This window comes from Trichosurus vulpecula, chromosome 2 (assembly GCF_011100635.1).
Source record: "Trichosurus vulpecula isolate mTriVul1 chromosome 2, mTriVul1.pri, whole genome shotgun sequence".
In the NCBI taxonomy this organism is placed as follows: Eukaryota; Metazoa; Chordata; class Mammalia; order Diprotodontia; family Phalangeridae; genus Trichosurus; species Trichosurus vulpecula.
The window spans coordinates 442,848,739-442,876,148 of NC_050574.1; the positions used below are offsets into that span (position 1 = coordinate 442,848,739).

The following is a 27,410-nucleotide window of genomic DNA, read 5'->3' on the forward strand; positions in this document are numbered from 1 at the left end:
TCAATCGTCCATATACTGGGCAGTGTGGGTGGTGGCAGTGTCAGAAAAGAGAATGGTCACACCTTCCAAAAATAGAGCATTCAGGGATGATACCTAAATTGTAAACTTGGGTGAATGGGAGAACGATGTTGCCCTCCACAATAATAGGGCAATTAGGAAGAGGAGAGGCTCCTGGGATGGTGAGATGAGTTCATTTAAGGCGTCTTTGAGATTCACAATGTAACGTGTATATGAGATATGCAGTATCAAATGGACAAACCTGGATCCTTGGATTCATGGGGTTATGGGCTAAAAGAGAGCATAGAGATGGCTAATGATTAGATTCAATTGTGTTCCCTCCATTATCAAGTCAGGAGACAAGTACAATGAAATTACTAAGGTCACAAAGGTAAGTTACCATCAAGAGCTAGGGCTAGGGCTAGAACTGCAAGTTCTATGGTCTGTAAAGTGGTAGCCTCAGCTGCAGAATATGTAAAATAAGCTTTATTGTTTATGTGCTTTTTTTTCCTGTAAAAATTGGCTGCCAAACTACTTAGGTTTGATTTTAGATCTGGTAAAAAAGAAGTAGATTAGTGTCTTTATTATAAAGAGAATTCCTTGTGCATGTTGTTTCTGTGTCTGTGGTGTGAGTTGGTAAATGTCAGACTTGATGGTAGGTTTTTAGAAATAGTAAATAGCAAATTAGAAGATTAATAATTTTCAAGAAAAAAGCAAAAATGGCCCAGTATCATTGCTTTCTTCATCGTTCATTGAACACATCTGCATTTTGTTCATCTTTGCTTCAGTATTTCAAAAATTATCAAAGGAAATATCCTTTATGAACAAAAGTGTATTACGTAGTTGAATATTCTGCCCATCCAGTAATTTTACTGTTTATATAGTGTCTAGCCAGACTAAAGAAAAAGTGATTAACTTAATGTGTGGAAAGACTAATTTCAATTTCAGTGACCATTTTGCTCTCTATGAAGGTTTATATTTTAATATTTGTCATCATTTTCTTAAATGCAAATAAAAGTGAAAGCCCAAAAGTAGTTTAGGAGCCACCAGTTATCTAACTGGCCAGTGTCCCAGCATACTATCACAAATGGGCAAACAGAACCATGAAATACAAAATCAAATCAAGTAGCTGCAGAGGGGAGAGAGCATTCTTTAGAAATATATTTAAAATCTGGATTTGTCCATTAGAGGATCTGGTAGTGATCTCTCAAAAACTCATGTTGGGATTCAAGAGAAGGACCAGGCACCATGAGGACCAGGCACATTTTCCTTCAGCACATGTACATGGCATCTCCCAGTGGCAATTATGTCTGTTCATTTTAAAGTCTGATAGAATTATCATGGTGTCACAGAATTTTAAATGACAAGACATTGACAGACCACTTCCTGAATGAAGAGTCATGAAAGAGATCTCAGTGAAATACAAGGCATTGGCAACCTGAATCTCTTGGTAGAAGGCCATCCACCTCTGCTCTGAAAATTCATTAAAATTGGGAGGTGGTTCTCAGGAAATTGGAAGCCATAGACTAGGCCCTAAGAGGAATACAGACTTCACACCTGGCTTTTGCTTCTGACTGACGGAACAGAACAAAAGGGAATGAAACCATGTTGCTACCCTGCTCAATAAACTATTGGTTCCTTATTACCTCTGCGATAAAACACAAGCTCATCATTTTTTGGTATTTAAATTCTTTCACAAATTGGTTTCAACCTATTTGTCCATATTCATTATATATCACTTCCCTTTATGCAGTCTGCAATATAGAAAATTGGCCTTCTTGATGTCCTGACATATCATTTCATTTCCTCTCTCCTTGCCCTTACACAAGCTCTAGCTCATGCCTAGGATGCACTCCCTCCTCATTGCTGCCTCCTAGAATCTTTGGTTTCCTTCGAAGCTCAGTTCAAACACCACCTCCCACATGAGCCATTCCAGGTTTTCGAGGTGCACCTCCCCTTCCCCCAGTTGTTTTGTATATACAAGGTGTCTGGTACATACAGTTGTTCACTTTCGTCTGACTTCTCATGGCCCATGTGGGGTTTTCTTGGCAAAGATACTGGAGTGGTTTGCCATTTCCTTCTCCAGCTCATTTTATGAGTGAAGATCTGAGGCGAACAGGGTTAAGTGACTTGCCAGGGTCACATAGCTACTACGTGTCAGCTACTAAGGCCAGATTTGAATTTGGGAAGATGAGTTTTCCTGACTCCAGGCCCAGCACTATCTACTGAGCCACCTAGCTGCCCCTTGCGGGGGAGGGGGGGGAGATAAAGGGAAAGGGGAGGGAAGGAGAAGGGAAGGAGGAAAGGAGAAGAGGAGAAGGGAGGGGAGCAGAGGGGAGAAGAGGAGAGAGGAGGAGGAGAGACAAATCCTCATCAGTAAAATAAAGGTTAGATCTCTAGCATCCTATCCAGTTCTAACAATCCACGATTCTATGAAAGAGGAGAACCAAGAAAGATGCTGCACGTATAGAAATAAATGGGTTGAAGGACAGTTGGAGCAGAAACAGACCTGGCAAACGCTTAACCAACTGAGCCAATCAGCTACAAGAAATTTTTTGAATAGTTATGTAATATAGAATTTGAGCACAGATTCTAATGCCTCTTATCACTAACTGAAGAAACAAATGATTGCAAACCAAAAGTTGATAACGTCACAGGCTGTAGGTAGTAGGTGCAGCATCTAGTAAATATACACTACCCTGAATTCTTTTCGAAAAATACACATCAATATTATGACAGAATCCAGAAGCTCTGTCAGAGACTAACCCCAGATTTTACTGCTTCTTACACAGTTAATATTTGTGTCTAATGGCAGCCACCTCTAGGGTGCAGTTGAGGGGAGGGAGGGAAGAAGAAAAAAAGGAAAAAAAAGAAATTTACATGATAACTTTATTATACATTTAAAAGGAATAGCAAGTTGTACATAACAGATAAGTTTAATGTACAATCATCTTTTTAATTTTATTACATTATAGAAATATTTGTTTAAAAATAAAGCAACATAATTTTGAAAAATTCAATTAATTTTGAAAAATTCAATCTCACTTCTCTTGCATCAGTTTCTTTAAAAATTTACTTCTGCACATCCAAAATTGCACTTATCATTTTGGCACTTACCTGGATCCTTGAGCATAATAAATGCTGCGGAAGATCCAGATACACATATAAAGGGACAGTCATAATCTTCCTTTCTCACCTCTGAGAAGCTGATTATTTACAGTATAGAAATTGTATTTTTCCCCAAAAGAAACCATTGATCTATGAAAGGATAGAGGAAATTATATTTTAAACATTTATGTAATTTAGGAAACATTATCCTTTGTATATTTGCATTTCAATACCTGCAAATATGTGACTTCACTGATGAGGGTGAGACCTCCCTGGTGGTAGATCATATGCCCCCAGGAGAAAGAGCACTGATCCTGGAGTCAGATAACCTATCTTTTACCCTTACAACCTGCATGACCTTGGCGAAGTCATCTCCCCTCAGGACTTCAGAGGTGCTCTGCAGCTTAGGAACTCTGATCTTCTGATTCTGTGACCTTAGCAGATGGTTTTAGAAAATTGTTTGGACTGGAAAATTTAATATCCTACAACCAAGGCTGTGCTGGAGCCATATGTTGGCTCATTAGAGGCAATTATAAAATTGTCAGTGTGAATATTTTCACCTCAGAAATCAGCAAATGCTACAGATTAAGGCTTTGTTTATTATTTTGTTGATTGTCTAGATTTAGGAAAGCCATGGATAAAACGTTAACACAGATTAAATTGAAAAGTGTGCCACCCACACATTTTCTTTTTCCAGAGAGCAGGCCACTAACCATTTACTAGAACATCACTGCTTAAAACTAACTTGGTGATCAGCCTTTCAGCTAGAAGGATCCTCAGATGAGCCACATATGATCTGTACTGGAAGGCAATCTAACTTCATGGGACCTTCCAGAGCTTAAGCTCCATTCCTGATTCATAGCAACACCTTCCTAGCAACTCCCAGTCTCAGAGAGTTATCTACACAAGAGCATTAAGGGGTTAAGTGACTTGACCAGGGTCACAAAGACTATATTTATCACTGGCAATGCCTGAATCTGTGCAGATCTTGCTGCCTTTCAACAATTAGAGCTGTACAAATAAGAAATTTTACATCAGCAAATGATGACTTCCTTGTCACTCCAAGTCTTCAAACAGAGGCAAGACAACTGTTTTGGGGAGATAATTAGAGAGACTACTCTAAAAGATTTCTGAGTTTTCTGAAGACTGAATACTTACTCAATCCTTCCTTTGATTCGGGTAGAATTGAGGAAGTCCACAAGAGTGTCATTGACTCTCCAACTTTTATATTGCAGTGTACAATAAGAGGAGAACCTACAAGGCAAGATTGACCAAGAGTAAATATGTAAAATCCTGCAGATTGAAAGTAGATGAGACAAAAAGACCAAGTCCAAGGGTTTCATGATTCTGTTGCATTTTTATTTAGCCAATTTATTTTTAAAGTATTTTTCAATTTTAAAAATCAGAATATAACTCCTAAATAGTTTATATCAGTGGCCCAACCGCAGATGGACAGAGGCACCAAGGAATGCATTTCCCTTTCTATCATAAACCTCAAAAAGTTTGAGGTTCAAAAAGATTGAACAAGTAAATTGGTATAGTGGGAAAAACACTATATTTAAATTTAGAGGACCTGGGTCTGAATCCCAACTCTTTCATTTACTACCTCTGTGGCCTGGAGCAAATCACCTAACTTCCCTGGTCCTCAGTTTCCTTGTTTGTAAAATGTAGGGGTTTGTGTGGGACGAGTGAAGACCTCTCATAAAAGGGAACAAATTAAATAAATAGAAATAAGTAGGATAGTGAGTCCCATTTCTCTACTTAGATATTTTCCCCTCCACAAGCTTAGCTAGTGACCATAAAGCCCCCGAGGTTAAGAACAGGTCCTGTGTATTTACCTAATGGCAAGAGGCCTGGAAGAAAGAAGGGTTGAGGTGAATAAGTCAGCAACCATAAAATTCTCTGAGGATAAGGATAAGACACAGGACACTCACCCCCTGTACATTGACCCCAAGATAAGAGAACCTCTGTTTGGGGAAGAATGGATGGAAAGCCGAAAAGCCAGGTGCAATATAGATGTGCAGGATTAGGTAACTAACAACTAATTCCTGCCTGTCACCGATAACCGAACTGTTTGTTTAATCGTCATTGTCATTTAAGACAGATTTACTACCTTGAGATTGATAGTAGAATGAAATAAGGATGGTGGGAGGTTTATGACTGTCTCCTGCTTGTAAAAATAACCATACTGTTTGTTCCTTGCCGTTGTCCCTGGGTAGATTTATCGCGTCTAGATTGTACCCTCAAGGCTTACGTCTGCAAGCTGGGAGGAAGGAGGTTGGGAGGGGGAATTGCGATTAGGGACCTATATAAACACCCCAATTTTCTGTGTCCAGCGCGCTCTGACACTGAGAGGACCCCCAAGTCCTCTCGATGTCCGGGTGGCCCTTTCCTGCAGGATCGTAATAAATTTTCCTTTCTACTTTCACCTTGAGCCTCTGTTGTTAATTTTTGGATTCTTAAAATCCATCCCACACAGTTGGAGGTCCCACCGAGATTTAGTCCTCGCCTGGGAGGAAGCTGTCCCGCTGTGACCCCTGGGGGCAGGGTACCCACTCCGTTTTTCCGGAGGCCCTGGGGTTTCGCTGGGGGAGAGCTCTTCCTGGCAGGACAAAAGATCTCGAAGAGAGGAACTCGGAGAAAGTAGAGACGAAATAGAACGGAGCTCCTGATTGTGCTAGCGAAGATTGCAGAGACTGCAGAGACAGCTGAGGAAGCTGGGTTGCTGATCGGTCCGTAAGTGGTGTGCACACGGCCCAGGGCAATGGGGCCTTGGGTGACCGGGAGGGGACGAGAGAGGGAGAGACTAGACAATTGGTGTCTGTAGAGTTCCCTGTCCCCTGGAGTGGGGTGGACGAGAGAGGGAGAGCCTAGACAGTTGGTGTCTGTAGAGTCCCTGTCCCCCCGATAAGACTTTGGGAAGTCTTGAGAAAGGAACAGTGTAAGACAGCTAATATCCCTGAAGGTAGCTCTCTGGGAGTAGGCTTAGAGATGCTGGGATAGAAAAAGAGAAAAGAAAGGAATCTGGGGATGTCTGGCAATCCCCCCTGAGCTTTTGGATTCTTTCTGTGGATTTCTCTCTGTATCTGTCTGTGTTTCTGTGTGAAGAGAGTGTGTTATCTCTAAGAGTGCAGCCCTTTCTTTCCCCTTCCTCTCTGATTGTGGCAGCAGGCAGCATCAGAGAGCGGGAGGGGGAGAAAGAGAGAGAAAAGTATTTTTAGGTGGAAAAGGGAAGTTGAAAAGGAAGTAATTAACAAAAGAAAGGTCCCTGGAAGGCTGGGGAGAAAAGGAAACAGGTTGAGAGACTGAACAGTCACTCATTAAAGAGAGTAAGAGAAGTGTCAGGAAGATATAATCTATTTGCATGGACAGTGTGAATAGAGGTTTTGAGAGTAAAAGTTTTGGAAACTTTTGGGAAGTTGTAGGAAAAGTGCTCTTTCTTTTTCCCTCCATTCCAAGTTCTGGCCAAATTTGGGGTGAAGAGAAATAAGAAAGAGAGTGGGAAACTTTTCCCTCAGATTTAAGGGAAATGTGTCACTCCTGATTGGATAAAGAAAGTTTTTAAGGAGTGAACACAGGAGTGAAATTCACCCAGGTGAAAGTTAGTTGTCCTGTCTCTGACCGAGCCAGGGCTGCGATAAAAGTTAGAGCAGCTAAAACCTTTTAGCAGATTCCCATCCTGGATCAGATAAGGGAAGAAAGTAATGGTAAGGAATTTGAGATTATCCTCCTCTGATTGGGAAAAAGGGGGGAGGCAAGCAGAGGAACCTCTCCTCTCAAGCCCCCAAGTTCTTGCCGCCACACAAAGGGACGTGGCCACACCTCTCTCAAATTCATGGGGCATTTTAATTTGGCTAAAGCTAATATTTAAGGTATTGATGTATTAATGTATGTATTTATATATATTAATGTATTAATATATATAAATACCAGAAGTAATTGGATTAATAATTTCTATATGTGATAATCTGAAAACGTAATTGAAGTCATCTTATTTCTAAATTGTATTTTTATAGTTCTCTTAAGCTGTAAATTTGAGAAACCCTTGTGAGGTCTAAATTTTGTCATGTATATGAATTGGTCTTTAAAAAGGGTATGATAAAAATGTGATAGTTTGAAACTGTTATATCTGGTTATGAGCAAGTAATATTACTTTTAAATCTCCATGTGTTGGTAATGAGATTGATGTTTCTATAATCTGAAATTTGTTAGAATTGTATTAGGTTAAGAAACTGGACAATTGCTATAACCTAAGAAATCCAAGTTTTGTCTTTATCTAAAAGGAAGTTCAGCTAAAATTGTTTTTGCTATAAGTCAAGTATTTATACAGGCCCTGTTTAAACAAGAATCTCCTCTTGCAATTTCAGTCAATTCAGGATACATTATAAACTGTTAAGAAATGTGATTTTATAATCTTTACAATGCTAAGAGTATTGGGCCTTAGAAATTAAAATGTTAACACTAGTGATTATGACTCCAGATTTGATTTGACCTATGTTGTTAGGAAAAAAAAAAACAATTCCTCTTATAATCTGGATGTTGTTATATTAAGAATTGAAATTGAGGTTTAACTGAAACAAAGATAAGGCTAATTTAATTGGGTATGTTCTTAATTTAAGAAACTAAGTGTCCTCCACACTGCAACATCTTTTTAACTAAGGAACTTTATAATATCTAGGAATTCTGTATAAATATTTGAGAATGAGGACATCTTCCACCAACTTAGTTAATGAATTCTAATGTTTAAGGGTTAATTTGCTTTAAGGAAAGAAAAAAAGAGATGTTATCATTTTAAAACTTTCCAAATAATTTTCTTCAGAAAAGTTTAGTGAGTATTCTTTTTAACATCAGGATGAAAAGTATTTTTGTGATTTTAAGCAAGTTAGAGCTTACCAGTGTGTATAAGATTTAATTCCTAAAAGTGTCCCTTTCCTCCAGAATGAGTAAGCAGGGACATAAATCCATCAGCCTGTGAGGTTGGTCATTAACCTCTTTGTTTTGTTTAGGAAGCTGGTATGGGATTCCAGTATAGACAGTTATGTCAGTAAGAAGTACTATTTTATGAGCTATTTTGTCTTATGGTTGAAACATAAAGGAAAGCTGAATAATGGGTTTGAGAGATTTGGAAAAGATAAATAAAGGTTTGATTGGAAATACAAAAGGCATATAAGAAGGTTTGGGGACAAATGGGAGTTATTCAAGCCCTTCCTGTCCCCTACATAGTTGTTATGTTGAGAAAATATGAGGAAGTATTTTAGAAGATGGAAAAGTTATGTAGCTTGATTTGATAATTATTAGCTCCATGAAATTTGGGACAGTCCTATCTAAAGGATATTTATTTGCTATTTAAGATTTTATGGGACTACAATTTAATATTGTTTTAAGCTCTGATTACAGGTATAGGTCACATGAAGCCAGTAGTGGAATGGCAGGCATTACAGACTGAGAATTCTTAAAGGTGGATGTCTATGCCTGGGAGAAAGTCTTGAAGATGACCTTGGACACAACCTAGGTAGGATCTTCCTGACTCTATTTCCCAATTCTGCTATTTCCTTTCTGAAAAGGAAAATCCCCACCTGATTACTCCTAAGCCCTGCTTTCAGCATCTAATGGCTATATGATTGGCTAACAGATATGACTCATGCCTGGAATCAAACAGAGCTAAGGAAGTTCTTTCCTTCTGTTAAGATATATGACATAGTCCCTCTTTCCTTTCATAGCAAATTTATATTATCAGGAAGTTTTGTAAGCACAATGCTATATCTATTAGATAATAGATAGATACTGGAACATCTCTGAGTCACTACAATGGGATGCAAGAATGAATAGCTTACAATTTTGACCTATATTTCCCCAAATAAATATCATATAGAGATAACATCCTACAAAAGGAGGAGATGATTAGACAAAGATGTAATGTGATAGATGTCTAATTAAATAGGAAAGCAAAATTTGAGAAAATTAACAGGATCAGATTGATTTCTCTAAGAATTATATACAGATATATATTATTGGTTTATGCTTTGATAAACAGATTTTAAATTTGGATTTTTGCACAAATTGTATAAGATAATGGTAAAGGCAAGATTATTTCTCCTTTATTAAGGTATTTGTCTGATAGTTTAAAAAGGATAGATGAGCTCATTTCTAAAGATTCTTATACCAGGTACAAGGTTTAGGTAGGGATAGAAAACAACAGATAATATATATATAAACTGAAATTCTCTGAAGTTTCAAAAATGGAAAACCAAATTTGAGTGACTGTACTAAGTTATATTAAGTAAGAATTATCCAGTAATAATCAAATGATTGGGTAAATTGGTGCTCTTGTATAGTCATATGAAAGATAATATTCTTTGAAAATATTAATGGGAATAATTTAGAAGTTTGTAAAATAAAGATACAAATGTAAGGTTGAATCATTATCCCATAGATTAAGGCTGGGATTTAAAGTTACTCTGTATCTATGTGGAGTAAGGCCCTTAAATGTAAAAGCAGTTGGATATTAAGACAAATGGTGTAATTAATTACTGGAATTAAATCAGAGACATTTCCAGTTTGGGAGAAAGAATTTCAATGAGTAAGTCTCTTTAAGAGAATATTTTTGCATTGATGAACAAGTTAAATGTGGTTGTTTGAATTTGAATTCATTCCATGGTCCAAAATGTAAAGATGAAGTTAATATTTGAACCTATCATATTTATATGATTCAGTTCTTGAAGAATATCTCATTCTTTCAGATCAGGCACAGTTAGAGGAGAATAGAAGAGTCTGGGAAACTGATGCAAATGTGTTAGAACAATAACTTATAATCTTAATGGGAAGATTTTAGGAACAAGGGAGAAAATGCATGCAAGCTACTTAAGGCTCACTTTAAAGATGTTCCTTAAGAAACTGATTTTTGAAACTTGCCATTCAGAGACTTAATGGGACTGTTAACTGACTGTTTTTCTGAGTCTAACTCCAGGTGTGAATATCAAGGAAGGCTGTCTGAGCCACTGATCTATGATGCAGCAGCAGCCCTGTGAAGGACAGGCGTGGACTGCAGGTATGATTTCATGGTAAAGTTAAGAGGGCAACTGTTCAGCCTATGCTGAGGTGGGACCCTCTTGACTTGATCCCTTAGCTGAAGCTTGGCAGACTTTGAGCCTGGCTCAATGCAGCTTGCAGTTTGACATAACTTCTACCTGGAGTTGACAGGAAACTAGACTATAAGTTCCTGATCTCTTGGTGGCAAATTTCTATAATCAGAAAGTTTTGTAAGTACAGTAACAGATTTATTAAAATAATTGATTAAGGAACATCTTAGGTTACTATAGGACTGGGACTAGTGTTCCTGTGTGGTCCCATATAAATTAAGGGTAGTTTATAAGGGCCTTGTATAAGGTCTTGTAGAAGTTGGAGTCTTTTAATTCTTGGAAGAAAGAAGGAGTAGATCAAGTGCTTGTGAGAATATTATTTGGTTAACATCAAGCTTGTCTAAAGTTTTGTTACAATTAGTCATGTTAAAGGAATGGTTTGTGGTTTATTTTGTAAATGTCATCAAGGAAACATGGTATGACTAAAAGGTTATAGAAATGATAACTCAAAGTTGTGTTGAGGTAACTTTTGTAGGTGAATGGAAGAAGCTGGTTCCTACAAGAAGACAAGAAGAAGAAGAAGATGCTGACAGGAGACGGGTGGAACAAATACCAAGGGCCAGAGGACTTCATTGATGATGCCAGACAGCTGTATAGGAAAAGACTTTTTGAATCTTAAAGGGACAATTGCATCATTATTTTCTTTTGGGTGTCTGTATCTGTATTGATAAAGGGGACTGCCCCTTTGATTTATCAATGTATCAATCAGTCCTTCCCATACTTACTTAAAGGGGTAATGAGTGAACCCTAGAAAGGATCATTCAAACTTATAGACCAGCTACTTGGGCTCAAGATGGGAGCCGAGGGTGTAGAACCCCAATTTATATCCTAAATAGGCTAATTAGGCTCTAGGAGAAAATACATCAAGATTGGCGTGAGAGGTCTTCATTGAGCAAATAAAAGAGGAGGGTCTGTGTGGGACGAGTGAAGACCTCTCATAAAAGGGAACAAATTAAATAAATAGAAATAAGTAGGATAGTGAGTCCCATTTCTCTACTTAGATATTTTCCCCTCCACAAGCTTAGCTAGTGACCATAAAGCCCCCGAGGTTAAGAACAGGTCCTGTGTATTTACCTAATGGCAAGAGGCCTGGAAGAAAGAAGGGTTGAGGTGAATAAGTCAGCAACCATAAAATTCTCTGAGGATAAGGATAAGACACAGGACACTCACCCCCTGTACATTGACCCCAAGATAAGAGAACCTCTGTTTGGGGAAGAATGGATGGAAAGCCGAAAAGCCAGGTGCAATATAGATGTGCAGGATTAGGTAACTAACAACTAATTCCTGCCTGTCACCGATAACCGAACTGTTTGTTTAATCGTCATTGTCATTTAAGACAGATTTACTACCTTGAGATTGATAGTAGAATGAAATAAGGATGGTGGGAGGTTTATGACTGTCTCCTGCTTGTAAAAATAACCATACTGTTTGTTCCTTGCCGTTGTCCCTGGGTAGATTTATCGCGTCTAGATTGTACCCTCAAGGCTTACGTCTGCAAGCTGGGAGGAAGGAGGTTGGGAGGGGGAATTGCGATTAGGGACCTATATAAACACCCCAATTTTCTGTGTCCAGCGCGCTCTGACACTGAGAGGACCCCCAAGTCCTCTCGATGTCCGGGTGGCCCTTTCCTGCAGGATCGTAATAAATTTTCCTTTCTACTTTCACCTTGAGCCTCTGTTGTTAATTTTTGGATTCGTAAAATCCATCCCACACAGGTTGAACTAGATAACCTCTAAGATCTGTTTCAGACTGAAATCTATGATTTAATGATATATTGCAAAAGGGGGAACTTTTAAACTATCCTTTTAGGAGTACAGACCCCATCCCCCCCAGAGTACATTGAACTTGGGTTAGTTATCCCCAGGGATCCAATCAGCAAGTGTGTAAGGGATGCCCCAGGCTGCTATGCCTATTTCATCATCTACAAAATTAGGAGCAGGGGAAGGTGGACTTATATTTGTGTCACTAAACCCATGATCATACAAACCCTTCTTAAACCCATCTGTATCTACTTAGGTTTTTTAGTGATAACCTCCTCACCATCAAGGTCACAAGATTCACCTATTTTCTATTTGTTGCACAAAGGGTACTTTCTTTTTATTTGTCCTAAAGCTTCTTCCAAGTTTTCAGTGTAGACGCCTGACTCTAGAATTTTAGAATTTAGTCAATGAGTTTGTCTTGATCCAATCTGTTCTTTCATGATTTTCGAAGCCTCGATTATAATACTCGCTTGGACTTGGTCGCTGCACTGCTGAGATATCCAAAAGGAGATCTATGCTAATCCCTTATTTTAGTTACTACTGTTCTCTGGACTTTAGCCAGCTTTGCTATGTTTTCCTTAAGATGAAGTACCTAGAAGGGCAAACACCATTCCAAGTTCAAAGAGATCATGGTTTTCTAGAAAGGTGAAATGTTATGATTGACTTTGAGTTCTAATTTCCTTTCTGATGATGCCCAGAATGTTGTTGGTTCTTTTGCCTGAAACAGTACCATAGACCAAAGGGCCACAAATCAGAATGTATCATTGTGCAAGTAAAACTTCAGGTTACTTAATTTTTTTTGCAAATATTTATAATCTCTTACTCCCACTACCCCCATTAAACAATTAAAAAATAAACAAAAAAGACCCCATTGTATGTAATCCAGCAAAACAAATATCCACATTGACAATGGCTGAAAACACATCTCTCTCTACATTTTAAGTACATAACCTCTAGGCAGAAGATGAATAATATGTTTCATGTTCTGTCCTCTAGATTCATGCTTTCTCAATGCATTGATGCAAATTCCAAAGTCTTTCAAAACTTTTTTTCTATGATATTTTTATCATTATAAGAATTATTTTCTTATTTCTGCTCACTTTACTCTTTATCAGTTCAGAGAAGTACTTCTAATTTCCTCTGAAACTGTCCATTATATAATTCCCTATGGCTCAATAATTCCATTCATATACCACATTCTGTTTAGCCACTCCCCAGTAAGTGAGCGACCCTTTGCTCCCACTTTGGGGCTAATAGAGAAAGACTGGCCATAATTATTTGTGTACATAAGAGTCCTTTTCTTTTTTCGTTGATCTTTTTCAGGCATAGACTTAATAATCAAAAGTTATGTACAGATTATTAAGTTTGGAGCCTAGTTCCAAATTCTTTTCTGGAATAGCTGGACCAGTTCTACTAACAATGCACAAGTATCCTTTCAACATTTGCTATTCTCCTCTTTTGTTATCTTTGTCAACCTAATGGGTATGAAGTGGAACATCAGAATTGCTTTAATTTGTATTTGGCCAATTACCAATGCTTCGAAGAATTAAAAAAAAAATTTCCCTAAACATACTGACTTATGCTTTCCTACAATTAAACTCAACACACTGCTTTTTCTCTGCTCAATTGATGTCCATTAGGTTGGGATTTCACTTGAAACAAAATTTGTATCAGCTGTAGGCCTGGAGAATTTTGTAAGGATTCCTTTCAAACTATTTATCATTTTTTTAAAAGGAAAATCTCAGCACTGTTTGCAACACAGTTAATATTTCTTATGACGCATGCTCATATACTTTATACTAGTTACCCCACGCAGTTGTTGGAGAAAACATGCTTTTCTGATCTTAAAGTATTGTGGATATTAAGTATTATGATTATGGATATACTATTTATTCACTTTACTTCTCGAGGATTCACTCTGCCCCTATGGGTCTTGGCTCAGATATATCAGCATCACCAAATCTCTGTTTGAGAATTTAGATTTCAAGGGAGCAAGCAGCTCTGTAGAGTACCTTTCAGTCTTAAAACCTATGAACTTAGGAATCTTTATATGAGTGTTTAATAAATGTTCTTTTCTAATGACCATTCCTTTCACACAATGCTTTGGTTGGGAGAATGATCAGGTTATAAGATCAGGTAGAAACTCTATCATTGTTAGCATGTTTTCCCCCAAGCCGGATAAGCATTTGTTCAGTATACTTTGCTGAAGAGAGACAACATTTTTCATTCATGAGAATGAGGATAAATCCCTTTCTCAGGGGATCTGCTGTGAATTTAGAGATTCAAAGACCACTGCACCTTCATGCCCTATTGAACTGTGACAATGTATCTAGACTTCAAAAAAACATTTAATACTAGGCCATATGCCCTCATTTTTTCACCCGAGACCTTACAGGAATAAAGGACTTTTTTAAAGCCAGGTACTATACAGAACAAGCAGTTTCTGAAGAGCTTGGTATCTATTTTTATTCAAACATGAGCCATTGTGAACCAACGATGCGTACACAAAATTTTCTTGCACTGCCGAATGAAGTGAATGTCAGCAGACATAGCTTCGTGTCAGTGGTAGGGAGGACTGCACTTTATGTACCACTTCTTTCTTTATCATCATGGAACTTGTTTCTACTGCTGTTGTTCATCTGTTTCAGTTGTATCTGAGTCTTTGTGACCCATTTGGGGTTTTCTTTGCAGAGATACTGGAATGGTTTGCCATTTCCGTCTCCAGGTCATTTTACAGATGAGGCAACTGAGGCAAACATGGCTAAGTGACTTGCCCAGGATCACACCGTTAAGTGTCTGAGACTGGATTTGAACTCAGGAAGATGAGTCTTCTTGACTCTAGGCCCAGCACTATAGCCATTGTACCACTTACATGCCCTGTTCTTTTCCTAGTTCCTCATTTTACTAGATCTTGACTTTTAGTTCCTCAAGGATATTACGTTCTAATTGTACTTCTAATACAGTATGACTAGAATTCCCAAACTGTCATAACAGCATCCTAGCAGCTTGTTATGGGCACCATTTTTATAGTCTCTAGTTAATGAGTTAGTGGTTTTTGTTTTTCATTCTACTTACCAAGCTGTACTTCAATGGAATTATTTCTTGGATAGATAATTTCAGGTTCCTTCCTTCCTCCTATTTTCTTTGCTGGAAAGAAACACACACACACAAACCTATCTTGCTGGAAATGAAAAAAAAATTATCCATGTTCAAGAACTTTAAAGAAAACTCAATCTCCAAAATCCCCACCCATAAATTCACATTTCAACTTCTAGTACCCCCCAAATCACCATGACCTTTGTTAGGGTAAAAGACTTGGATATATTAAAAAGGTAAGTGCAGGGGAACCATTCTGGCATCATGAAGAGAGAAGGGCTATTATTGGGCTTCTCAAGTGACATGACCTTTATGTCTAAGGAAACTGGAGAGATGGGGAGAGGGGAAAGCAATCACAGTGGGAAAACTGGTTTTAAAAAAAAGAGCATTAAGAAAAAGCCACAATGGGATTTAATTATAATGATCTCTATAAGAAAAATGGTTAATAATTTCTACAAATAAGCCTTAATGTTTTACATCAATGTGTTACATTTCTGCATCTACGTGTTGTGTATGATAAGCTGTGTATATACATGCAGATATGAATATGTGCACATATGTTATATGTGCACATATATGTTATATGTGTACGTATGTATACTCACGTTGTCCAAGCTAGACTTTAACAAAGGGCAGACTGAGGCAATTCTCTGAGTGAGATACCCTTTCTTAGCAGGGGCATGCAGCCAGGTAACAAAGGGTTCTTATGGCTAGCCTCTCTTTGTGGCAGAGACCTAGAGTCAATGTCAACAACGCCTTTTAAACCTAGCAGGGTTTTCCCTCTGATTTGGCCCTCCCCTGGCAAATGCAAGGCAACCTTGATTGGTGGCCATTTTAAGGAGGAAGTGGGTTAATAGTTCTCAGCTCCTCCCCATTACTTCATCATTAGGGGTTGGGACTAATTCTCAGGATCAATCTGCAGCTAGGGAAAGAGAGCTGGCTTTCAGATGTGGCTGATGATATGCCTCTAACACTCAAAAAATGCCAGCGGCCTCATGGATTCAGCTGTCTATCAATCTTGGCTAGAACAATATAAGCCATCTCAAATAGGTTTTCACCGGTTTTGTCTCACTCCCCTTTTTTTGAGTGGATCACCCCAAACTTTGTTTAGGAGAAGCAAGAACACAAGATTCATCCCACCTGGGCGGGGGGGTGTCTTAGCTGCAGTTGGCTTCTGTTTATGGGGTGAACAAAAGCAAGAGTCCCTGCCCAGGCTGGGAGTAATTACCTATCTGCATTAAGCTTTTCAGAAACTGCAGGATCTTCAGAGGTGGGGTGTAAAGTAATGAATGTATTCACCGAGAAATATTGGTTATAAATAATAATCAGTTTGAAAGCTACTCTCCAAAGACCTGAATACAACAGTAAATGGTAATTGGAGATGATTACAGGATGGTATGGACTCCTCACAATTAAGAGCTCTGTTGTCTTCACAGGAGGTGCATCCAAGACAAAATTAAAAAAAAAAAAAACAACTTCTAATGATTCACAGGTACACAAATGACACTTCTAGAAAGAACCTAAAAAAGCGTTGCCAATGCTTATGAAGTCTTGGACAAGAAACTGATACTGGAGGTAAGACACTGGAATGAGTGCTCTGCCACCGTTTCTCAGAGGTACTCTTAGGACCCTGAAGGGGAAGATGTGGCAAGTTGGCTACACTCTCCTAGTACATCTATGTGTTGGGAAGTTACAGAGACTCACTACTTCTAGAATGGATCAGTAAAAAGAGGGCTGGAGAGCATATAGAAAGATGTGATTATAAAGAACCAACATGGCTTGTTGAAGAATAGGTACTGGCAGACAAATCTCATTTACCTGTTAAAGGAGATGAGAGAAATACCATGGATATAGTTTGATTCTATTTTAGCAAACCTTTTGGCAAAATATATCACAGTATTTTTGTGGAGAAGGTGGAGAAATATGGATTTAAGAATAATATAATAAAATGAATACAGAACTAGTTGGAAGGCCAATCTCAAAGACTAGGTATTCGTGGTTCAATGTTAACACAGCAGGAGATCTTCAGTTTCCAGGCCCAATAAGTACGCCTTGAAAGAGTAACCAGGAGGCTACAGAGAAGCATGATTGCGTAAAGCAAAATCATGCTTCCCCCCTCTATGGTAAAGAGATTACCCACTGGCTTCAAGTCCTTGTTCAGCTTCCTCCCGTAGGTCAGCTCTGCTACTGGCAGCTCCTGCTTCAGCTGTGGCTGTGGCTGTGGCTATAGCAGCCTCCGGCTCCAACGGGAGCTGCTTTTAACCATCCGGCTTCTGCGGGGGTGTAAGGTACACCAGGGAAAGCACAGGTTCTTTCAATCTGCTTAAGCAAGGTGAAGGGGTTGACCAGGAAAGCACAGGTTCTTTCCATCAGCTTAAGCAAGGGAAGCAAGGTGAAGGGGCCGACAAGCTTACTCCAGTCTAACATACAAACAGCATTCAGTTCAGGGGAAAAAGCCAAACTAGTCAAGGGCACTTGTTGACTAAGTGCTAAGGAGCCCCTTTTTGGTTGCCAACACAGGATCTCTGCTTGGTTCCTATTTTTAAAAACATTTTTTATTGATGACTTTGATAAAGACATTGATGGTAGGTTCATCAAATCAGCAGATGATGTAAAGATTAGCTAACACACTGGATGACAATCAGAACCCAAGGGAGTCTTGACAGGCTAGGTTATTGGATCGATTCTAATCACATGTTTAATAGGAATAAATGCAATGTTTTGGATTTGGGTGCAATAAAATCATCTAAACAATTATAATATTGGGGGCATTGACAGAAGACACCTCTAAAAACTGAGGGTCTTTGTGGGCCATCATCTTGTATTGAGTCAGCAATGTGATGTGGCAGCTAAATGCACTAATGTCGTCTTTGTTTGCATTGAGAAGGTCATGACTTCCAACAATAGGGGCAGGATAGCTCCACTATGCTTTGCTCTCAGCAGACCTCACATGGCTGCTCTTGTGGTGAGTTCCAGGTGTAGGACATACTAGGTGTAAGCTAACGAGTGTCTAGATGAGGATAACTAGGTTGATAAAAGAGCCCTGTTATATGAAGGTTGGTTGAAAGAAACAGCCACGTTTAGCCAGTAGAAAAGATTTGGGGGGAAGTTGTCTTATTTCAAGGTGTGTTGTGGAAAAAGGAGACTAGATTTTTTTCTCCCTAATTGGCCCCAGAGGGCTGGACCAATAACAATAGGTGGAAGTTGGAAAGGGGCTGATTTAGGCTTCATATCAGGAAAAACTTCTCAACAATTAAAGTCATTCACAACTTAAGTTACCTCAGGAGGTGGTGGGGACTGTCCTCTTTGGAGGTCTTCAGGCAGAGGGGTTGGATGACCAGTTTTGAGATATTTTATAGTGAAGATCACTTTCGTGTGTGGGTTGGACTAGATGGCTGCTGACGTCCCTTCCAATTCTGAAATTGTGTGATTCTGTGATTCCCTTCCTCTCCCCCTTCCACTATCTAATACTTCTTCCCATTATTTTTGTGACTTTTGGCAAGGAAAATTTCTGAATCTTTCTCGAACCTGAGAAAAAGAATTTTTGGCAAATAAAACCACACAAATACCCTGGCATTGACATGAAGCTACATTTTGGGAAAACCCAAATACTAGAAACTTCTGCAATATGCTAAGAAAATGATGGTCATATTATATTTATACTTACATAGAGTTGTAGAAATTCTATTTAAAATATACTGTTTTCCCATGTATGTTAGCTTCGTTCTGCATAAATACGTTCCTGAATCCTCAGTTGATGTATTTTCTATATAGAGATCAAATCTGCTAAAAGCATATTTCTCTTTGTCTCTGTTAGGATTACATTCCTAAATACAAAAATTCATTTTGGGTTAGCACGTCTTTATCGAGTAACTACAAGTATTTAGTATTGCAGTATGGACATCAGTGACATAAAGGAAGTATAACACACAGTGCTGCCTGTAAGCAACAGTCATGCATAAGACTGGACACTCTCTCAGTACCAACAGGAAAGGAATTCTAGGTTCCTTAAGACAGAGGTGCTAGTACAAGCCCCAGAAGGAACTTCATGTTGTCTCTGATGAGGGAGGTACTCGTAGATTCAGGAGCCAGGACAGCAATAAAGCTTAGAAAGAACAAGGAAGATTCAGTCCCATTTCGTGCAATCAGTAGCTCCTAGCAGGGAAAAAAAGGTACTGATGTTAAGGGCCAAGGGGAATGGTGTAGATGAACTGAAAATAGGTACACATCTGTTTCAACAAGTCAGATCTGTGAACTTCATCACTTAAAATCTTACAATGCTCTACAAGAATGGATAGTTAGAATATTATACAGCGGGACTAATTTCGCAGCTATGGGGTACAGTGGATAGAATGCCAAAGCTTAGAGTTAGGAAGATTCATCTTCCTAAGTTCAAATCTGGTCTCAGATACTTACTAGCTGTGTGGCTCTGGATAAGTCACTTACCCACCCTGCTTGTCTCAGTTTCCTCATCTGTAAAATGAGCTGGAGGAAGAAATGGCAAACTAGTATCTTTGCCAAGAATACACCAAATGGGGTAACGAAGAGTCAGACATGACTGAACAATCATAAGGAAGTCTTAGTCTGAACCAAGATATACAAAAGGCCAATGACAGAGACAATGTGATATAAAGAAAATAGAATGGAACTTGAAATCACAAGACTTGTGCTCCGTACCTGCCACTAAGACAGGACTGAACTGTATGATCTGGGGTCATTTCCTGCTTCACAATTCTGTGACCCCAGGAGGGCTGAAAAGAAATGGGCACATTTAACCAGTGGAAATCGATTGCCATGCTAAGGAGAATCAAAGATCCTAGAAACAACATCAGAAAGCAACCCAAGCCCTCCTTCACAAGGAGAAAGATATGGCAGTAAAAGGCAAAGGTTTAGAATGTGAACCATTTTGTCAAAATTTTATAAAGTAAGGTTATGGAAGATTATGAAAAGTAGAACATCATAAAACAATGAGAGGCAGTGGAGGGAAAAAGAAATTATCAAGAAAGCGTGGCAAAAGGACCAATTAAGCCAAATTATCCCTAGGATGTTTCTGAATGAAAGTGGTAGGGCATTAAAGATGAAAAATGGAAAGTATCTGCCAACATTGTTGTTCCACACTCTCCTCACCACCATGGGCAGCTGGAATCCAACATTACACTTCCCTGTTTACTGTGTGAAAGAGTCAGAATGGCACCAAAGAAAACAAATATCGGAAGAGTGGCTGGATTAGGCCAAGTGTGCTTATAAGCCACCAGTCCTGGAGGGGACGCAATTTTGAGGATGTTAAAGGACTCATTCCCAAGGTCCCTAAGAGAAGGGAGGAGAATAAAAACATGGGAACAGTTACTGCACCAAAAGATGACTTGAGAGAATATGAATCAATACTGACTCATATACCTCCATTTGCATCTCTAATGCATTTTAATGAAGATAACCAATACAAGCATTGAAGGAAACTAAGGAAGGCTTGAGGAGGGAGCACACAGGTTTTCACAAAAGGACACACAGTTGGGTAAGATTACAAGCCCACTGTATTTACTGTTTATTGACTATACATAAGCATCTGATTCATAGAGTAAACCAACATTTTAAAGTTTCCCTTCTACAAAGTGTCTGCAATGCACCTACCAAAATGATACAAAAATCTTTGAAAGATTTGCCAAAGGTAATCCTCGTCAATAACCCTCTATTTATATTAGAATTGATGTTAATAATTAAAGGATCACCAACCAAAATTACATTTGATCCTTCAATCATGGTCAGTGTGCAGAGTCCAAGCGAATGCGATTCCCTAGAGATGTCTCCTAAATGCTCCTGTTTACAGACAACATTGTAACAACTGCAATAAGCCCTGACCTAATGATAATCTTATCTGAAATCTAGAATCACCCAAAAGAGTTTGACTTAACTAATCATACAGGAAAAATCCTATGGAAGAAGTGAGTCTTGTGGAGCTAGTATTGTACAGTTAAAAAGACAGCCCATAGCACTTGTCCATTAATGCACATGTTTTGAACAGGCAGTTCATATAGACAATGAGGCGAAACCAGAACTAAAGGGCAGGAAGAGGGAAGGCTAGACACTTTAGGAAATTTGTTGTTGTTGTTGTTGTGGTTCACTTGTGTCTGACTCTTTGTGACCCCAATTTGGGTTTTCTTAGCAAAGATACTGGTGTGGTTTGCCATTTCCTTCTCTAGTTTGTTTTACAGGTGAGGAAACTGCGGCAAACAGAGTTAAGTGACTTGCCCAGGGTCACACAGCTAGTAAGTGTGTGAGGTCAGATTGGAACTCACAAAGATGAGTCTTCCTGACTCTAGGCCCAGCACTCTATTCACCACACCACCACCTAGCCACCCCTAGGAGATGGTACCAAGTTCTTTTAATGACTTCAATACAATGTGAACAAGTGAACATTTGTTTTAACATTGATAATTGTATGGTGATGTTTCAGGCTGTAAGACTACATATTTTCCAAAGAAGTGAGGTTGAAGATCACCCAAAAGTCAATGGAGACGTGTATGGTCGGTGAGAATAGACCATGACACATTACAAATGAGCAATTCCACAGGAAAAGTGATGTAAGTGAGGTCATGATACAAATATATCACTGGGGGAATTAGGGTCAGTCACGCATTGGAAGTGACGGGTAGCTTGTGTGCTAATTGGTCTCCGTGCAACGTCACGAGACAAGAGGAGGAAGGCTGCCGGCACATTTGGCGTAGTCCGTGTTATGGTTTGCAGATAGGCCCCAAACAAGAATTACATGGAAAAGATGGGTAGAGACCAATGCAATCTGTATCATTCCAGTGAGTGTCTACATCAAGAAGGTAGTGGACCCAATGGCATATTAAAGTAAGAAAATATTATTGTTCTTTTCTGTGATAATATGTGGAAGGGAAGAGGAATACTAAATAAAAACCTTTTTTTTCCACACAGGTATGATAAAATGGGCAGCTAGGTGGTGCAGTGGATGGAGTGCCAGGCCTGTAGTCAGGAAGAACTGAGTTCAAACCTAGCCTCAGAAATGTACTAGCTGTGTGACCCTGTGTGAGTCACTTAGCCTCCCTTGTTTGCCTCAATATCCTCATCTGTAAAATGACCTGGCAAAGGAAATGGCAAACTATTCTAGTGTCTTTGCCAAGAAAACCCCAAATGGGGTCACAAAGAGTCAGACGCAACTGAAAAACTACCGAACGACAAAATAATAAAATTGTTTTGGCCATCCATGTTTACATAGCAATTTAAGGGCTACGAAGTGTTTGCCTTTCAACCACTTTGAAAAGTAGTGGTGCAGGTATTATTAACCACAATTTATAGGTGGAGAAGCTGAAATTCAGAGAGGTTAAGTAAGCTGTCCAGGATCACACAGCTCCCAAATATTAATGTCAAGATTCATACCCAAGTTTCTTCATTCAAAGAGCAGTGTTCTTTTCACTGCTTCAAACTGCTTAAGTTTCCAAGGAAGAAAACTATTATGTTGATATGATGTTAATTCATGTATTAAAAGAACTTTCTTCGACTTTCTTCAAGACAGTTTTGTTGAAATTGTCCCATGTGTTGTCTCTTACATCTTAGGAATAGTCTTAAATTAGGGGGAGATCTAAATGCTTAATGTCTTAACAATATTGGGTCATCATGAGTAAAAGTGGAATTCCTTTAAATGTCATGGGTCTCAGTTATTTAATGTCTGTTGTGATGCTATGATTTTAAATTAATCTCCTTAGCAATCCTATCTCAAAACTTAAATTTGGTACTAGAAAAGAGGGTGAAGTGGACATAGGGGAAGAGAGAAAGCAATGACAGCATCAGGGCTTACCTTATACCACTGTATCAGGCTTAAAGTACTGTTTGGAATGGTAATTATATGGCATGCAAGAATGCTGGTGGTCCCCATATATAATGTTTGTTGGTTGTGATTATCAGCTAGCCCTGCTAGGTCTTTGCTGGAATCACCACACCAACCACTTCTCCTGTTTTGAACAGTTAGGTTCACGAAGATTTTCTGACAGCTACCTAAATTCCTGTAAGTAAAACGGCATAATTATCCCACAATTCTTGAGTCAGAGTCATAAGTTCCAACCAATCAATCATTAATTATTGAATACACAGCTTGCAGAAAACACTGTAATTTCAAAAGACCTCACAGGTCACCAGGGCCGTCTCTGCAGCCCAGCATAATTTGTGTCCAAATGACTGAGGAGCACCATACTTGTCAGAGTTAAAAGATACTCAAAACCCATGCTCAGTTGTCTTCTGTAACGAAGAAGTCTTTAACTAATAGAAACCTGGTCTGGTTTCTGACCTCATCACTCAGCCAAACTACCTTCTCCCAAAATACCAATGATCACTTCATTGCTCAATCTGATGGCTTACCCCACCCCCAACCCTCATCTTTCTGGACTTTGTTGCAGCATGTGAAGGGTTTGACCATCCTCTCCTCCTAAATATTCTCTTCTTGTTGGTTTTTTCAAGAATGGTTTTCCTTGATTCTTTTCCTACCAGTCTGACTCTTTATCGGTCTCCTTTGCAGAATCATCGTCAAGATCAGGCCCCCAACTATGAGTAAACGCAGCGACTCTCTCCTGGGTCAGCTTCTGTTCTCTCTCTACATTTGCTTGCCCTGGGTAATCTTATCTCTGTGCTGATGACTCCAAATCTATAGATCCAGTCCTAGTTTTCTCCTGAGCTACAGTCTCACGTGACCAACCACCAATGATTGGACACTTCAAACTGGACCTCCCACAGGTAATTCAAACTCTCCAATTCCAAAACAACTCATTATCTCACTCCTTCTACTGACACTTCCTCTGAACTTCCCTATTTCTGTCAAGAAAACCACTAGTTCTAGTCTCTCAGGTTTGCAACCTGTTGGTATTGCCATCAACTCCTCCCTCTCCTTTACCCCTCATGGCCTTTCAGTTGCTGAGTGTGATCATTTTTGCCTCCACAGCTTCTCTCACATCCATTTCCTGCTTCTCTTCATGGATATGCCAGTCCGGTGAAACTGTCCTTCCAACTCTTTATACAGAACGCCTCTTGTCTTGTCTTACCATCATAAAGGGCATTAAAGAAATAATTGATGTTTGTTGTATTTGACTCTCCTCGATTCCATTTGGGGTTCTCTTGGCAAAGATATTGGAATGGTTTGTCATTTCCTTCTCCAGCTCATTTTACAGGTGAGGAAACTGAGGCAAACAGGGTTAAGTGACTTGCCCAGGGTCACATGGCTAGTGAGTGTCTGGGGCCAGATTTGAATTCATGGAGCTAATTCTTCCTGGCACCAGGCCTGGCATTCTATCTGCTACACTACCTAACTGTCCCAAAGGAAACAATTAGGCCATATGTTTTAGGGAAAATAGATTAGGAAAGTTGTGGACTTGATTTTGTAAATTAAACATAGCTGCATTGATTAAAATCAATTTTATTTTTAAAAAAGAAAAAACTTTGCTGGGGCTGTGACTTTGCTGGGCTTTGCTGGGGCTGATCTGGAGAATCCAGAGTCGTCTTCAAGCCTCAAGTCAAGAACCACTTCCTACGTGAATCATTTTCAGATCCCACAGCTACTACTTCTCCCCCTCCCTCCCCCAATTACCACGCATCTATTTTGTATTTCTTTTGTGTGCTTGTCAGAAACTGAGATAGATAGAGAAACACATAAAGAGAGAAATAAACAAAGGGAGAGAGATAGAAAGTTGTATGTACACACATACATATCTGTATATATAATATACCCACATGCGTATATGTATGTGTGGATACATATACACACATCTGTGTGTGTATATATGAGTGATGCAAAATCCCTCCCCTTATGCTCCTCCTCCTTCTTCCCTGGGTGTCACACAGAGCCAAGAATGTACCTTAGGCTATCAGTATGGCAGTGACAACCTATTAGTCCGTCAGTGTCAGAACTCATGATTTATTAATTCCCTCCACCAATACAGATTGCAACCAGTCTATAACATGAGGGAGGGAAAAAGAAATCACTTAGGGGCCATATATTTGGAAAAAAACTCAATCAAGGAATTTGTGTTTAAAATAACAAAATGTTCAAACTCTATTTAAAAAATTAATGATGATTAAAATGGTATTCAAAAAATAAAGTTATATACATTTAAGAGAGTGAGGTAGAAAGGTGAACATGACAATAAATGAGAGGAAAAAAGAAGAGAAAAATAGGGAAAAAGGGAAAAAGAAAAGTAGAGGAAGAGGGAAGAAAATACACACATAAAGAAGAGAAAAATGGTGTGAATATGACAGATGGGATGAAAAAAAATAGAAACAAGTTTAAAAATCATTCATTGCTATTAGAAAGTTAATTAGTTCTTCAATAGCTGATCATTTTTTTGTGGTTTTTAAAAAACTCCTCTTCTTTTTGTAAACTCCTGATGGGATGTACAGCAGACTTTAGCTATCTGCAGTCTTCTGTAATCAATGAAAGAGTGAATCTGGTTCTTACTCCTGTTTCTCAACCCAGCTATATTATTGGTTAAATTGGCTTTTGGGATAGTCTACATTGGAATCTAATCAATTCTTATAGCATTAATTCCACAGAAAGCATGTTCCAATTTCCATACCGACAAAGTCTTAGATATATAGCCAGTCTGGAGATGAACTTGGGACTGAACTCTCTCAGGTCTTCCAGTTCTAGATCTTATGGCCTCAACGTATTCATATCTCTAGAAGAGTAAGAATACAACATTCAATTCATCATCTCATTTTCTCTACTTAAGTAGAGTTTTCCTACGATAAGACAAACATGGCATCTTTTCAGTGTATTTCTTTCTCAAACTGCAAAGTTACCTTACGACAAATTGATATATTCTTGAGTCTTCCAATGTCAAAGGAAGAAATAAAATCCAACTGAGATACTGATGAACTCTAGAATTTCTGTCTGGAGTTATTGGAGTTTTCCTCAAATTTTTATAGCAAGTCACATCCCCATTCATGTCTATGATTGTGTAAGAAAGAGCAAAAGGTGACCCTGCAACAAAATGTTGACTTTCTGTGCTGCTGACTTTGCATTTCTCTATTGGGAAAGAGGGCAAAAAACAGAAGGATGAGCTGCAAAGCAAATTCTTCATTCTTTCTTTTATTCATTCTATAAGGATTCAGTCACTTTAGGTGCCTTTCCTTGACCCTTTAGTCAATATAAAGGTTCTAGTTAAATTTAAACTGAATGTCTGAGAATAAGGACTGTATACAGATATCTAGAGGAAGTTTCAGTTAGTTGTCTGAGACCACGCAGCTCTTCAAAGATGTCAGAGATACACCAATTACTTCCTCTCACTTCCATACATACCATTACTCCTGTTGTCTTCCATATTGCCAAGCTAGGTCTCTGACCTCCTTCAAAGTTTAATGTACTCATCAACGACACCCTCTTTCAAACAATCTATTTTTCTATGCCCCCTCCTCACAATTGGGCACTTCATTATGTCAAATTCTAAGGCTTCTTTTGTTTTGTCTTCCCCACAAAATGGACTCCCGAAACCCCAGTAAGTATATTTTAAAGGTCATTTTTGTAAATTCCTTAATTTCTTGAGACTAACCACTTCTATTTTTATACTTTAACTTTCCTCAAGATCACCAATGCGTTTATTTCACTTAACCTCTTATAGGGTCTGACATAGTATATTTTCATTCCTGTTTTCCTAAGTATATTATGCTATGCTTTTCAGCATGTGATCTCAAATAGATTGACTGACTTCACATAGTACATATTACTAATATAATAATTAACCTTATTGTATCCAGATATAAGATCCATCCATTTTGGTGAGTGAATAAAATAATTTGTAATTTAAAAAACCCTCTAGTGTTAAACTTTCTCTAACGTTCAAGAATTCAAACCCAAGTTCTCTGACTCCAGATTTAGAGTTCTTTCCGTTTCGTTTAGGGTGGATTTACGCTATGGGGAACGCAATTCAGGGTGGAATGTACAGTCCTGATTGGAAGGCCAGAAAACCTGGGTTTAAATTCTTGCTTTATAATTTACTACTTATCTCTAGTTCTCAGTTTCCTAATCAGTAAAAGGAGGTGCTTGGATTAAACTTTTGAAGTCTCTTCTAACTTCAGATCCTACAACCACACAGACTTTTGGGCAGTATGGTCCTCTCTTCAAAGTTCTAATTGATGGAGATCTCTCTCGTGGGACAATCTTAAGAGTTCAAAGAGGTAGAGAGGTTCTGAAAGGAGTGGTATGTAAGGCAAGTCCCTAATCCTTATTCGCTAAATTAAACTCACCTGCTCTGGCCAAGTGAAGAAAAGCCAAGATGAAACCGGGAAGAAGCCAGGACACAATCATCAT

At 38.8% G+C, this 27,410-nt stretch overlaps 1 pseudogene; it reads right to left on the reverse strand.

Annotated features, from left to right (window-relative positions):
• LOC118837329 lies at nucleotides 1–27,410 on the reverse strand (annotated as a pseudogene).